Here is a 15,313-nt window from a genome sequence, read left to right as displayed (position 1 = left end):
CACTGTCTAACTTCTTTCTCTTGAGGATGACTTTGTCTCATATCTCATATCAAATATAGCCCTCAGACAGACATTACCCATCTTACAACTGTGATTATCTTTTTCCTCTTCCCTTTAATTATAATGGAAAATAGCCCTCATGCTGACAAAGATCCTTTACTTGGGCTCTGTTTCCCATCTCTCCCCATCTTTACAGAGGACATTGATAATCAGTGTTCAAAGATACTTTATTAACTTCCATCTAAAATAAATTTTTTCTTGTTCCCCCTTTTTTTCTTATTATTGATCTCTGTCTATTCTCAACAAAGTCAAGTTTCCCCAAAGAGCTATCTATACACTAACTCCACTTTCTTACTTCCCATTCATTTTTCCATGGTTTTAATCCTCATTACTCTACTGAAATATCTCTTTCTTAAGTAGTCCCTGTTGACTTCCCTGTTGCTAAATCTAGTGGATGTTTTACTGTTCTCATCTTTCTTGACTTTTTTTTTTAAGATTTTATTTATTTATTTGATAGATCACAAGTAGGCGCGGGGGGTGGGCAGGGCGTGGAAGCAGGGTCTCTGCTGAGCAGAGTGCCTGATGCTGGGCTCGCTCCCAGGCCCCCAGGATCATGACCAGAGCTGAAGGCAGAGGTTTTAACCCACTAGGCCACCCAGGCGCCCCCTTACTTGACTTTTTGAAGTTGTTATCTGACTGAGTTGATCACTCTATACATTTGAAAATCCCTAGTTTTGCTTCTAACTTTGTGGCTCTTCCTTCTCAGGTTCTTTCCCCATTCCCTCCATTGTTACAACTTCTCTTTTGAGCTCCAAATTTGTACAGAATATTTATATGCTTAGTTGACATTTGATTTCTTATACCTGTGTTGAACTCAGCATGTATAGAATTAGACTTAATCTTTTTATCCCACTAAAAGAGATCTGCCCCTTTTCCAATGTTTCTGGTCTCTGTAAATAGTACCACCTCATTAACTTAAAAGAAAATGCAAAATGTTTACCAAGGCCCTGAATTACCAGTCGTTTATAACCTCTCCATCTACATCTCTGGTCAGGACTCTTTCCTACCGACTAAGATGCAGCCCTACCAACTTTCTTTCAGTTCTTCAAACAATAGATCTCAAAGCTTCAGTGCACACTGTTCTTCTGTTTGAAATGTTTTTTTCCTAACTAACTCCTGCATGTCATTTAGGACTCACGTTACATGGTTTTTATTTACAGTAGATTTTCCTGACATCTAGGTTAAATTAGATCACCTCAGAATTTACTGTAAATTTATTTTCATGAATTTTTAACATTCATATCACCTTGAAACTCTTCATTCCATGAAGGAAAGGACTACTATATGCACAGCACCTAGTACAGTGCTATTACATGGTAGGTAATTAAAAATAGTTAATTAAGGAATGAATGCATGACTGAATAATAATAGAACACTAGTGGAATTCTCAATGTTAATAAAAAGGTGTCCTTTGTTACACAAATTTTAGTATATCCCTAAAATTTTGTGCAACTCCAGAGGACACCATAAAATATACAAGGGCTTTAATAATTGGAAAAGAGCTGACAAAATTCTCAGTATTGGCTCACTGCTGACCCAGAAAAGCAGTGAGTTTCCAGTGAAAAATTAATAGAACCCTTAAATGGTTTAATAAGGTAACTAGTTTCTTACTAAATATATAAGGTAAATATTTTTATACCAGAAATTACCAGTTACAAAGTAGACTATGGAAAAGATTTATTTCAAATGGTAGGAAAAATATTTAGCAATCAGGTATAAATAACTTGAGTTATAGAAGCCAAAGCAAAGATAACTTGCTCAGGTGCTCTTCTCTGAAACCAACTGAAAACAATGGAGAAAGGGAAAAATAGAGAATAAAATTATATTCTCAATAAAAGTAAAATACATGCAAATTTCAAATCATAATCTATGAATAAAGTTTTCAATGCACAGAAAATTTAAACTGGTTGAATGAGAAAACCAAGAGCAGAACACAAGTCTCAGTGCATCTTTGCTAACATGGAAGATTCTATAAAAAGGGATTCAGGGGCACCTGGGTGGCACAGTTGCTTAAGCAGCCACCTCTGGCTCAGGTCATGATCCCAGGGTCTTGGGATTGAGCCCCACATCAGGCTCCCCTGCTCATCAAAGAACCTGCTTTTCTCTCTCTTTACCTCTGCCTGCTGCTCTGCTTACTTGTGCTCTCTCTATCGCTCTGTCAAATAAAAAATAAAATCTTTAAAAATAAATAAATAGATAGATAAATGAAAAGGGATGCACCTCCCAACAGTCCAAACTAATAGTTTCTTAAAAATAGTTAGTGTGTGGGGTGCCTGGGTGGCTCAGTGGGTTAGGCCTCTGCCTTCAGCTCAGGTCATGATCTCAGGGTCCTGGGATCAAGCCCCATATTGGGCTCTCTGCTCAGCAGGGAGCCTGCTTCCACCTCTCTGTCTGCCTGCCTCTCTGCCAACTTGTGATCTCTCTTTCTGTCAAATAAATAAAAAATCTTTAAAAAAAAATAGTGTGTTCCTGAGCTCTGTTAAATCTGTGGAATGGCAGAGGAATAAGGGTTGAATGAAAGAATGTAGAATGGGGCGAAAAGGTCACTGGCAGTCAGCTCTGCAATATAATTACACAGAAAACATGTAACACAAGCTTCCTTGCTATGCAGTCAGTATTCTAAGGATTTTCAACTGGGCATAGTATAACCTTCCACTCTCTAGAGCAGGATTTCTCAATTTCAACACGACTGATATTTTTGCAGCACATAATTCCTTGTTGTGGGGGCTATCTTGTGCACTATAGTATGTTTAGCAGTGTCCTTGGTCTCCCAGGTGAGACAATAAAAAATGTCTCTAGATATTGCCAAATGTCACTTAGAGAGCAAAACCATTTGGGTTGAAAATACTCAGTGCCAGAGGACATTTATAAATGTGTGGGGGTATTTTAGAGTGTCACAATGATTGGGGTGGGAGTGTTGTTGGCTAATTAATTAGCGAGTGCTAATATATATATTTTATTCTCTCTGCCCCATCCAGAAACAGTAGAATGACTGCTTTCCTAATGCAAATTTCCAAGTTTGGTCAGGGACTGAAATGAAGAAAGAAAGCTTTAAGTTTGATGTAAGACAGAACTTTTATTTAGATTAGATTGAGTCTTTTCAAAATCATAGAGGGAAACAAACCATAAAAGACTTAGCTATCTTTTTATACATAAAAATTAAATGTTTTTATTAATGCCTGAGTAGGACCAAAAAGCTATTATATCTTCCCATTATGCCACTCAGGGGCAGGAAAGAAGTGTCCAGCAAAGCATGCTTGAAAACAATGGTGAAAGATAAATAAAATTGATTATTATATTCATTAAGTCCAGCCCATTTGATAATGTGGTTATAAAAAAAAAACCTGAATATACAGATTGAATGGCTTATGGTGTTCCAAAGATTGATGTAGAAATATTAACAAGGCAAATCTTTGTAAAATTACATAGCTTCAAAAACAATTCTATTGACATTTCATGAAAAATAACCACTTATAAATGGAAATAAATTCCCAAGCTTCCTGCTAAAGTATAGTAGAATAATATTAAAAAAAAATATTCAGGGAAAAATAATATGACTCAAGAATGTTATGCCCATACAAGCTATCTTTCAAACATAAAAGTAACTGCGAACAATCCCTAACATATAAGAACACAAGAAATAGAATAGAAATGAGCAATTCTGAGAAATACTTGAAGTCAAAATCAAAGCAAACTAGAAAAGCATGGGGAAAAAAATATAAAAGGAGATAATGAACATTAAGTCTGCTAAATACAGAACTAGTGTTAAACAATTATTGCATTATAGAACACACAAAGGTATATGTTTATATACATATAGAAAAATCAGTAAAAAAAGAAGAAAAGAAAAAAGAAAAAACAAAACCCAGAAACTTAACATTGACAGATGATAGAAGGAAGCAAGCACTGCTAGTTGCCTATTAATGTCTATTCTCCATTTCTTCCTTACTAGCAAAACTCCACTTTAAAAAATTTATTTAAATTCAGTTAGTTAACATATAGTGTATTATTAGTTTAAGAGGTAGAGGCCAGTGATTCATCAGTCTTATATAATACCCATAAGTAAAAATTTCTAGATGATGCTTCCAGGAAAGCTTCAGAGAACAAACTTAGTTTTTCTCTTTACTCCTTGATTCTACCTGTAACATGAACTTGAGGCTGGAAGTTTAATACTGTAAGTTGACAAGCATGAAGGCAAATGCTACATGCAAGATACAAGATAGGGTGAAAAAATATGAAGGAAAGTTGGGTCCCTGATGGCTTCTCTGAGCAATACTAACTCCACATTACCTCCTACTGGAGGTCTTAATTGCATAGAATGAATAAGCCCCTGTGTATTTAAGCCACTATTAGTAGGATGTTCCATTATTCGCAGACAAATACATTCTAAAATCATACTGGAGGACTAGAGATATGGCATTATGAGAAAGATATACTTCCCACTATGTATATTTCTGTACCGTTAATGTGCTTTGTCATGTGAATATCTTACTTTGTTTAAGTTATTTTTAATCTACAAAAAGGAGTGAAAAATGCTTAATAATAAACAAAAATTCAGAATATATATAACAAACATGTGTGACTCTACTGAAGTGCATACAAGAATATATTCACACATGATAAAATGACTTAAAAAGAAATAAATCACCCCACAACAAAACTTGAAACATACATTCCTTTGAAATTTATGGAGTTCTCAAAATCCAGATGGAAAAGTAAATATAAAAATAGTCAATAAAATTTTACAAAGGATAGATAATGAATAGACTGTTAAATTACCTGGCACTAATGTATATTCTAAAACTCTAATCATTAGAACAATATGACAAAAACACAAGAATAGACATACATATCTATATGCCATTATAAATGTCTCAGAAATAGATCTTGATCTAGAGAAGAATGGAGTATATGGTAAAACATCATCTTAAATCAATGAATAAAGAAGGAATTCTTCAATGGTGATGCTGGAACAGTTAGTTGGCAATTTGGAAAAAATTTTTAAAAATAGGTCTTTTGAGTGTGGTACAAAAACAATGAATACTATTATGCTGAAAATAAAAAATAATTAAAAAAAATAGGTCTTTTAGTTTCACCAAGAATGATTACAGATGAACTCAAAATATTAATTACAGACTTCTGCTTCTAGAGAAATGGTTCACTAATTTCAATGATCAAATAAAACAATAATTTTTTTCTTTAAATTCATGGCTCTACTCTCAAAGAAAGAGAAAGGAATGGGTGACAGAAGCAAGAAGTATGCAGTATACTCAACAAGCTGGCTATCCAAAATCTTTGAGAATAAGAAAAATTTAAGCAATCCAATAGAGTGCATGAGGGGGAAAAGAGCAAATAAAAAAAGCATGGTAAACAGAAAAGATAAAATAAGATAGCAAGTATAAATTCATGTATATCAGTAACCACAATAAATATAAACTCACTAAATAATCAGGTTGAAAGATAGGTACTCATAAAAAGGAATTATTTAAAGCCAGCTATATGCTATTTACAAGACCTGCCTAAAACCTTTAGCAATATAATGACTAAATGTCAAGGATGGATAAAAATAGATGTGTGGTGCAAAAATAATGAATACTGTTATGCTGAAAATAAATAAAAAATAAATTTAAAAAAATAGATGATTCACAAAATCAAAGCTGGTTCACTTATGTGTATATCAGAAGAGTTAAGCTTAAATTAAACAGCCTTGGAGGACCTTGAGAAGATGATGGAGTAGGAGGACCCTGAGCTCACTTCATCCACATTTACAACAAGATATCATCCATGTCTAAGTCAGTAAACTGGAGAGTGATCCCGAGATTATCAGAACAAACTCCACAACTAAATATAGAGAAGAAGTTGCATCCAAAACTTTAGGAAAGTCAGAAAGGTGGAGGGAGTTTGCCCACAGGAAAGAGAGAGCTGTGTGCACAGAAGCAAAGGAAATGGATTCTCATATCAGGGAATTCACACAGGGAACACTTATCCCCACAAAGTTTGGCTTTAAAGACCAAAGTGACCAAATTCCATGAATTTGTAAAACCAGTGATACTTGGAGTGTTAAGGTTTAAAAATCAGTTAACTCAACACTGGTTGAGCCTAGAGGATGAGTGATAGCTGGTTTACTACCCTTAAAGACACAGCAGCCTACATACAGAGGCAAAATAAAAAAGGGCAGCTTACACAACACTGGGAGCAAATGGGAAACAGACCTGTTCATAGTGATTTGGGGGCATGTTGAGGCACTTCTTTGAAAACGAGGGAGCTGGGAGTTGCCATTTTCATCCCCCACTCCCCAGCATAAACCTAGAGCCACCCCAGGAGGCATCTCTGCACAGACACTTGATACCTAACCTAACAGTGCACCAGACTAAAAGTTCTCCTGAGGACTCACCACTCCAAGCCTGCTCAGGTCAGCCCTGAGCTCAGAACAAGTTCTTTTAAAGCCTTGCACATATCTCACCCAGGGACTACCACATACCAAGACTTGTGCCCACAGCCACCCCTGAGCACAGCCCACAGCTACTGCAGCACTTTTGGGGACCTGGTATAGGACTAGTGGCCCAGGAAAAATTGTGCTAATACTGCTGCCCCACTCCCAAGTTCCCTGGTGGGCATGCCAACTCATAGCTGGCTTACCTGAGTCCCACTAACACCACAGAGGGCAAGCACAGCCCACAACAGGGAAACAGTCAGTGAAGATAATTACATTTAAGGAAAGGTGACTCAGATACAACAGCAGGGCCTAAGCAACACACATGGTACTCTCCTGAAGTGCCAGGTTCTGGTGAACAGGGGATATTACACATCAGGCACTCCAGGACCTCTTCTTCATAACGTCACTACTTTCAAGAGCAGAAGAAATAGCTGAATTTCTAAACACACAGCAACAGACACAGAGAGGCAGACAAAATGAGGACAAGAAACAATTTCATCCCAAATGACAGGATAGGGTCATAGCCAGAGAGCTAAGCAAAATGGATGTAAGTAACATACCTGATAGAGATTTTAAAGCAGTGATCATACAGGTACTCATTAGACTTGACAAAAGAGTGGAAAACATGAATGAGACCCTTGACAGAGAGATAAAAAAATAACATAGCAGAGAAGAAGGGCTCAATAAACAAAATGAAAAAAAGCTAGATGGGATGACTAGTAAGCTACAAGAAGCAGAGGAACAAATTAGTGGCCTAGAAGACAGAGTAATCAAGCTGACAAAAGAGAGAAAAAATAATTTCACAGAATAAGAATAGATTTAGGGAACTCAGGACTCCATCAAATGTAATATTCATATTATAGGAATCCCAGAAGAAGAAGAGAGAGAAAAGTGGCAGGATAATTACTTGAAGAAATAATAGCTGAAAACTCTCCTAACTTGGGGAAGGAAACAAATATCCAGATCCAGGAGGCACAGAGAACTCCCATCAAAATCAACAAAAGTAAGCCTACACCAAGATGTATTATAATTAAATTTGCAAATTATAGTGATAAAGAAAAAAATCTTAAAAGCAGCAAGAAAAAAGATGTCTGTTTAATAAGAGAAAACCCATAAGGCTAGCTGGAGATTTTTCAACAGAAAATTGGGAAGGCAGACAGGAGTGGCATCATATAGTCAATGTGCTGGATAGGAAAAATATACAGCCAAGAATGCTCTATGCAGAATGGATGAAAGGATCAAGGGTTTCCCTGACAAAAAAATAAGGAGTTCGTGAATGCTAAATCAGCCCTGCAAGAAATGTTAGAGGGGACTCTTTGAGTTGAGAGACCAAAAGTGACAGTATAAATGTAGGAATATACAAAAGCAATTAAAATAAAAATTTTGTTTAAAAAATCAATGAAGGAACTCACAGCATGAAATGTTGTGAAATATGACAATGTATACCTAAAATGTGGGGAGAAAAGAAGTAAGGAATGAGTTCAAACAAAAATGAGCATCAACCTGGTGATTCACAGACCTGTACTCCTGGGGATAAAAATACATGTTTATAAAAAATAAAAAAAAGAATAAAAAATAAATAAAAAATAAAAAATAAATAAAATAAAATTAAAAATTAAAAAAAAAGTTAAAAAAATGCTTCAAAGACAAAAAAAAAAAAAAAAATGAGCATCAACAAAATATAGAATACTATATTCAGAAGATATTATATACAAACCTAATGGTAACCATGTATCAAAAAGCACTAATAAATATACAAAGAATAAAGAGAAAGAAATCAATATACCACTAAGGAAAAGCAACAAACCATGAAAGAGAGAAATACAAGAAATGATAAGAGAAAATCTTCAGAAACAACCACAAAACAATAAAATGACAATAATACAATTTGTAATTACTTTGAATGTAAATGGAATAAATGCTTTAATCTAAAAATATGGGGTAACAGAATGGATTTAAAAAAAGAAACCCATCTATATGCTGCCTACAAGAGATTCACTTTAGACCTAAGACACCTGCAGATTGAAAGTGAGGGAATGGAGAAACATATATCACCCAAATGAATGTCAAAAGAAAGCTGGAGTAGCAATATTTATATGGGACAAAACATTCTTTATTTTTTAAAGATTTTATTTATTTGTCAGAGAGAGTGAGCAAAAGCAAGAGAGAGTGAGCATCGAGCAGAAGGAGAAGCAGACTCCTCGCTTTTCAAGGAGCCTGATTCTGGACTCAATCCCAGGACTCTGGAATCATGACCTGAGCTGAAGGCAGGCACCCAACCAGCTGAGCCACCCAGGTGCCCCCAAATATACTTTAAAACAAAAATTGTAACAAGACACAAAGAAGGACATTATGTAATAATAAAGGGGACAATCCAACAAAAACATATAGCAATTATAAATATTTGTGCACCTAATGAGAGCACCCAAATGTACAAAACAGTTAATAACAAACATAAAGGAACAAATTGATAATAATACAATAATATAATAATAATAATACAATAATAATAATATTATAAAACTTCTTTTTTTTTTTTAAATATTTTTATTTATCAGAGAGAGAGAGGGAATGAGAGCGAACACAGGCAGACAGAATGGCAGGCGAGGCAGAGGGAGAAGGAGGCTCCCGGCCGAGCAAGGAGCCCGATGTGGGACTCGATCCCAGGACGCTGGGATCATGACCTGAGCCGAAGGCAGCTGCTCAACCAACTGAGCCACCCAGGTGTCCCTAATAATAATATTATAATAATAATACAATAATAATAATTATATCAATGGACACATCATCCAAACAGAAAATCAACAAGAAAAAAATGGTTTTGAATGACACACTGGAAAAGATGGATTTAACAGATATATCCAGAACATTCAATCCTAAGACAACAGAATACACATTCTTTTCATGTACACGTGGAACACTCTCTGGAATAGATCACATATTGCCCCACAAAACAAGTCTTAACAAATTCAGGAATATCAAAGTCATACCATGTATCCTTTTTAGCCACAACCCTATGAAACTAGAAGTCAATCACAAGAAAAAAATCTGGAAAGAGTACAAATATATGGAGGTTAAATAACATCCTATTAAACAATAAGTGGGTCAACCAGAAAATAAAAGAAGACATTTTAAAAGTTCATGGAAACAAATGAAAATGAAAACACAACTGTCCAAAGCCTATGGGAAGCAGCAAAAGTGGTTCTAAGAGGAAAAGTTATAGCAACACAGTCCTACCTTAAGAACCAAGAAAAATATTGCATGGAGCACTGGATGTGGTGCATTAACAATGAATCTTGGAACACTGAAAATATAAAATAAAAAAAAGAAGCAAGAAAAATTTCAAATAAACAACTTAACCTTACACCTAAAGACATTAGAAAAAGAACAAAAAACAAAACCTAAGACCATCAGAAAGAAGGAAATACAAAGATTAGAGCAGAAATAAATGACATAGAAAGTAAAAAAAATAATAGAACAGATTGATGAAACCAGGAGCTGGCTCTTTGGGAAAAAAATCAATAAAATTGATAAACTTTTAGCCAGAGGTATCAAGAAAAAAAGACAAAAGACTTGAATAAATAAAGTCACAAATGAGAGTAGAAAGAACAACCAACACTACAGAAATTAAAAGGATTATAAGAGAATTTTATGAAAAAACTATAGGGGGGCTTGGGTGGCTCAGTGGGTTAAAACCTCTGCCTTCGGCTCAGGTCATGATCCCAGGGTCCTGGGACCGAGCCCTGCATTGGGCTCTCTGATCAGTAGGGAGCCTGCTTCCCCCCCCACACACCTGCTGCTCTGCCTACTTGTGATCTGTCAATAAAATAAATAAAATCTTAAAAAAAAAGAAAGAAAAAACTATATGCCAACAAATTAAACAACCTAGAATAGATGGACAAATCCCTGGAAACTTAAATACTACCATAAGTGAAAGAAGAAGAAATAGAAAATTTGCACAGACTGATAGCCAGCAAAGAAATTGAATCAGTAACCAAGAAACTCCCAAGAAATAAAAGCTCAGGAACAGATGGCTTCACAGGTGAGTTCTACCAAACATTTAAAGAAGAGTTAATACCTATTCTTCTCAAACTATTCCAAAAAATAGAAAAGGAAGGAAAACTTCCAAATTCATTCTTTGGGCTAGCATTATTCTGATACCAAAATCAGATTTAAAAAGAACACTAAAAAAGACAGTTACAGGCAATATCTGTAATGAACATACATGCAAAAATCCTCAACAAAATACTAGCAAGTCTAATTCAACAATATATTAAAAAATCAGTCACCACGATCCAGAAGGATTTGTTCCTGGACTGCAAGTGTGGTTCAATACTCAGAAATCAATCAATGTGATACATCACATCAATAAGAGAAAGGATAAGAACCATATGATCATTTCAATAGATGTGGAAAAGCATTTGACAAAGTACAACATCCATTCATGATAAAAATCTTCAACAAAGTAGGTTTAGAGAGACCACACCTCAACATAATAAAAGCCATATATGAAAAACCCACAGCCAATATCATAGTTAATGAGGAAAACCTGAGAACTAAAGTCAGGAATAACACAAAGATGTCCACTTTAACCACTTCTATTCAACATAGTACTGGAAATCCTAGCCACAGCAATCAGACAACAAAAAGAAATAAAAGGCATCCAAATTGGTAAGGAAGAATTCAAACTTTCACTATTTGCAGATAATATGTTACTTTATATAAAAAGAAAACACTAAAAACTCCACCAAAAAACTTCTGGAACTGATTAACAAATTCAGTAAAGTCACAGTATACAAAATCAATGTACAGAAATCTGTTGCATCACAATGTGATGAGTACTGGGTGTTATGCAAAACTGATAAATTGTTGAACACTAAATCTGAAACTAAATATATACTATATGTTGGCTAATTGAATTTAAATAATAAAAAATTTGTTTCTTCTCTATACACCAATAATGAAGCAGAAAAAGAGAAATTAAGAAAATAATCCCATTTACAATTGCACCAAAAATAATAAGATACCTAGGAATAAACCTAACCAAAGAGGTAAAAGACCTATACTCTGAAAATTATAAAATACTGATGAAAGAAATTAAATATGACCCCAAGAAATGGAATGACATTCCATGCTCATGGATTGGAAGAAAAATATAGTTAAAATGTCTATACTACCCAAAACAATCTATACATTTAATGCAATCCCTAACAAAATACCAACAACATTTTTCATAGAACAAGAACAAATATTCCTTAAATTTGTGTGGAGTCAGAAAGAGCCAAAGCAAACTTGAAAAGGAAAAGTAAAGTTGTAGGCATCATAATTCCAGACTTTAAGTTATATTACAAAGCTATAGTAGTCAAAAGAGCATGGTACTGGTACAAAAATAGACAAATAGAACAATGGAACAGAATAGAAAACCCATAAATTAACAAACAATTATATGGTCAATTAAACTTTGACAAAGCAGGAAAGAATATGCAATGGGAAAAGAGTCTTTTCAACAAATGGTATTGAGAAAACTGGGCAGCAACATGCAAAAGAAAGAAATGGGACCACTTTCTTACACCACACACAAAAGCAAACTCAAAATGGATTTAAGACCTAAATATAAGACGTAAAACTATAAAAATCCTATTTTTAGAGGCAGACAGAAGAGAAGACAGGCAATGATTTCTCTGACATTGGCCATAGCAACATCTTTCTAGATATGTCTCCTAAGGCAAGGGAAACAAAACCAAAAATAAACTATTGGGACTACATCACAATAAAAAACTTAAGCACAGAGAAGGAAACAATCAATGAAACTAATAAGCAACCTAAGGAATGGAAGAGATATTTGCAAATGAGAAATCTGATAAAGGGTTAGTATACAAACTATATAAAGAACTTATAAAACTTGCCACCCAAATAACAAGTAATCCGGTTAAAAATGGGCAGAAGACATGAACAGACATTTCTCCAAAGAAGATATCCAGATGGCCAATAGACACATGAAAAGATGTTCATCATACTTACCACCAGGGAAATGCAAGTCAAAACTACAATAAGATATCACCTCACACCTGTCAGAACAAAACATAAGAAAACATAAAACATAAAATCAAAAACATAAGAAACAAGTGTCAGCCTAGATGTGGAGAAAAAACAACACTTTGGCACTGTTGGGAGGCTTGCAAACTGGTGCAGCCATTCTGGAAAACAGTATGGAGGTTCCTCAAAAAGTTGAAAAAGAAAAAAAAAAACCTACCCTAGATCCAACAATCGCACTACTGATTTACCCAAAGAATACAGAAACATTAATTCAAAGGGATACATGAACCCCATGTTTATAGCAACAATATTTAACCAAAATACGAAAGCAGCCCATATTTCTATCAACTGGTGAATGGACAAAGAAGTGATATATATATGTATGTGTGTGTGTGTGTGTGTGTGTGTGTGTGTTTCTCTCTCTATATATATAGACACACACATATATATACATACATACATACATACATACATACATAATGGAATATTATTCAGCCATAAAAAATAATGATATCTTGCCATTTGTAATGACATGGAAGGAGCTAGAGAGTACAATGCTAGGTGAAATAAGTCAGACAAATACTGTACGATTTCACTCTAATGTGAAGTTTAAGAAACAAAAAATGAGCAAAGTGAAAAAGAGAGAGAGAGGCAAACAAAGAAACAGACTCTTAACTATAGAGAATAAACTCTTGGTTACCAGTGGGGAGGGGAAGGGAGTGGGGAGTTGGGTTAAATAGGTGACAGCGTTTAAGGAGTGCACTTGTGATGAGCACTGGATGATTCATGGAATTGTTGAATCACTAGACTGTATACTGAAACTAATATAACACTGTATGTTAACTGACTGAAATTAAATAACAAGTTATAAATTAGTAAACAGCATTATAAGGTAAAAAAGGATTGTTATATAGAAATAAAATGAACAATCACTAGAAGATATAATAATTGTTAAATTTCATGAACCTAAAAACATAGTCTCAAATAAATATTAAGAAAAAGTTGACAGAATTAGAAAGAAAAATTGACAAATCTATAATTATAATGGGAAATTTTAATAACCTTCTATCAATAAGTGGTAGATCAAGGAGACAAAAAATAGTAAGGCTACAAAAAATTGAACTACACAATTAACAAGAATTTGGTTTATATAAAAATACCTCACACAAAGCAATCAGAAAATATAGTCTTTCCAAGTTTATTGGGTAATATATAAACTGTGAACATAACTAGATTGAACCTCATCTCTATAAATACCAAAAGACAAAACAAAACAAAACAAAACAAAACCCAAACAAAAAAGCAGATATCACACAGAACAGTTTGTATGACCGCAATAAAAAAATTTTAAAAATGAGAGGGCCTACTCACATCTATGCTTTGAATACATACATGATTTGAATACATATATACATATAGAGATTCATGAGCTCATATATATATATATATATATATATATATAATATGTAGTTTAAAGAAAAAAATATAATGGAAATTTGAAAAAAATTAAAATTGAAAAACAATGAAAGCACTGTGAATCATAACTCAGGCGATGCAGGTACAGCAGTACATAACTAATAAATTTATAGCCTGATAAGTAGGTCTTTGAATATATTAAGTATTTTGAAATTTCAAGAGGTTAGAAAATGAAAAGTAAACCTAAGGAAATTAGAAAAACTAAAATCAGAATATAGAGGAAATTAATGAGATAGAAAATAATACAGAGCATCAACAAATCAAAGCCTGGTTTTTTGGAAAGACAGTAAAATATGGAAACCACATAGTGAATATGTTTATAAAAAAAGAAAAAACAACATGTTAAAAATATAAGAAAAGAAATGCAGGGATATAATTAGAGATACAGTGGAGACTAAAAATTCATATGGAAATATCATGACCAACTTTATGCCAACAAATTTGAAAACATACAAAATGAATTTTCTAAGAAATAAATAGTAAAACTGACTTAAATAACAGAAAAAACTTGAATATATCTATATAACCAATAAAGAAACTGAATAAACATTTTAGAATCTACATACAAAATCAGCAGGCCAATTTCACAAATTCTACCCAAATTTCACAGAACAAGTATTTTCTTTCTTATGCTCCTGAAGAATAGATGAGTTCTATCATATACAAAATTGTTCTAGAGCAGTGGTTCTCAAACCTGGCTTCACATAACAGTCATCTGTGGAGCATTTTAAAATATTGATGCCTGGATCCCCCTCTAGAGGTTCTGACTTATTTGGTGTGAGCCAAAAAACCTGAATTTTTTTTTCTTTTCTTTTCTTTTAAATAACATATAACGTATTATTTGTTTCAGGGGTACAAATTATTTGATTTGTGAATCATCAGTCTTACACAATACACTGCACTCACCATAGCACATACCCTCCCCAAAGTCCATCACGCAAGCCACCCCATTCCCCTAACTTCTCCCCTCCAGTGACCCTCAGTTTGTTTCCTGAGATTAAGAGTCTCTTATGGTTTGCCCACTCTCTGGTTTCATCTTGTTCCATTTTTCCTTCCCTTCTCCTATGATCCTCTGTTTTGTTTCTCAAATTCTTCATATCAGTGAGATCATATGATAATTGTATTTCTCTGATTGGCTTATTTTGCTTAAGATAATACCCTTTAGTTCCATCCACATATTGCAAATGTCAAGAGTTCAGTGTTTTTTGATGGCTGCATAATATTATACACACACATATTATATCTTCTTTATCTATTCATCTGTTGATGGACATCTAGGTTCTTTCCATAGTTTGGCTATTGTGG

This window comes from Mustela putorius, unplaced genomic scaffold (assembly GCF_011764305.1).
Source record: "Mustela putorius furo isolate JIRA1106 unplaced genomic scaffold, ASM1176430v1.1 tig00003901_pilon_pilon_pilon, whole genome shotgun sequence".
Lineage (NCBI taxonomy): Eukaryota > Metazoa > Chordata > Mammalia > Carnivora > Mustelidae > Mustela > Mustela putorius.
Note: the sequence above shows the minus strand (reverse complement) of the source record.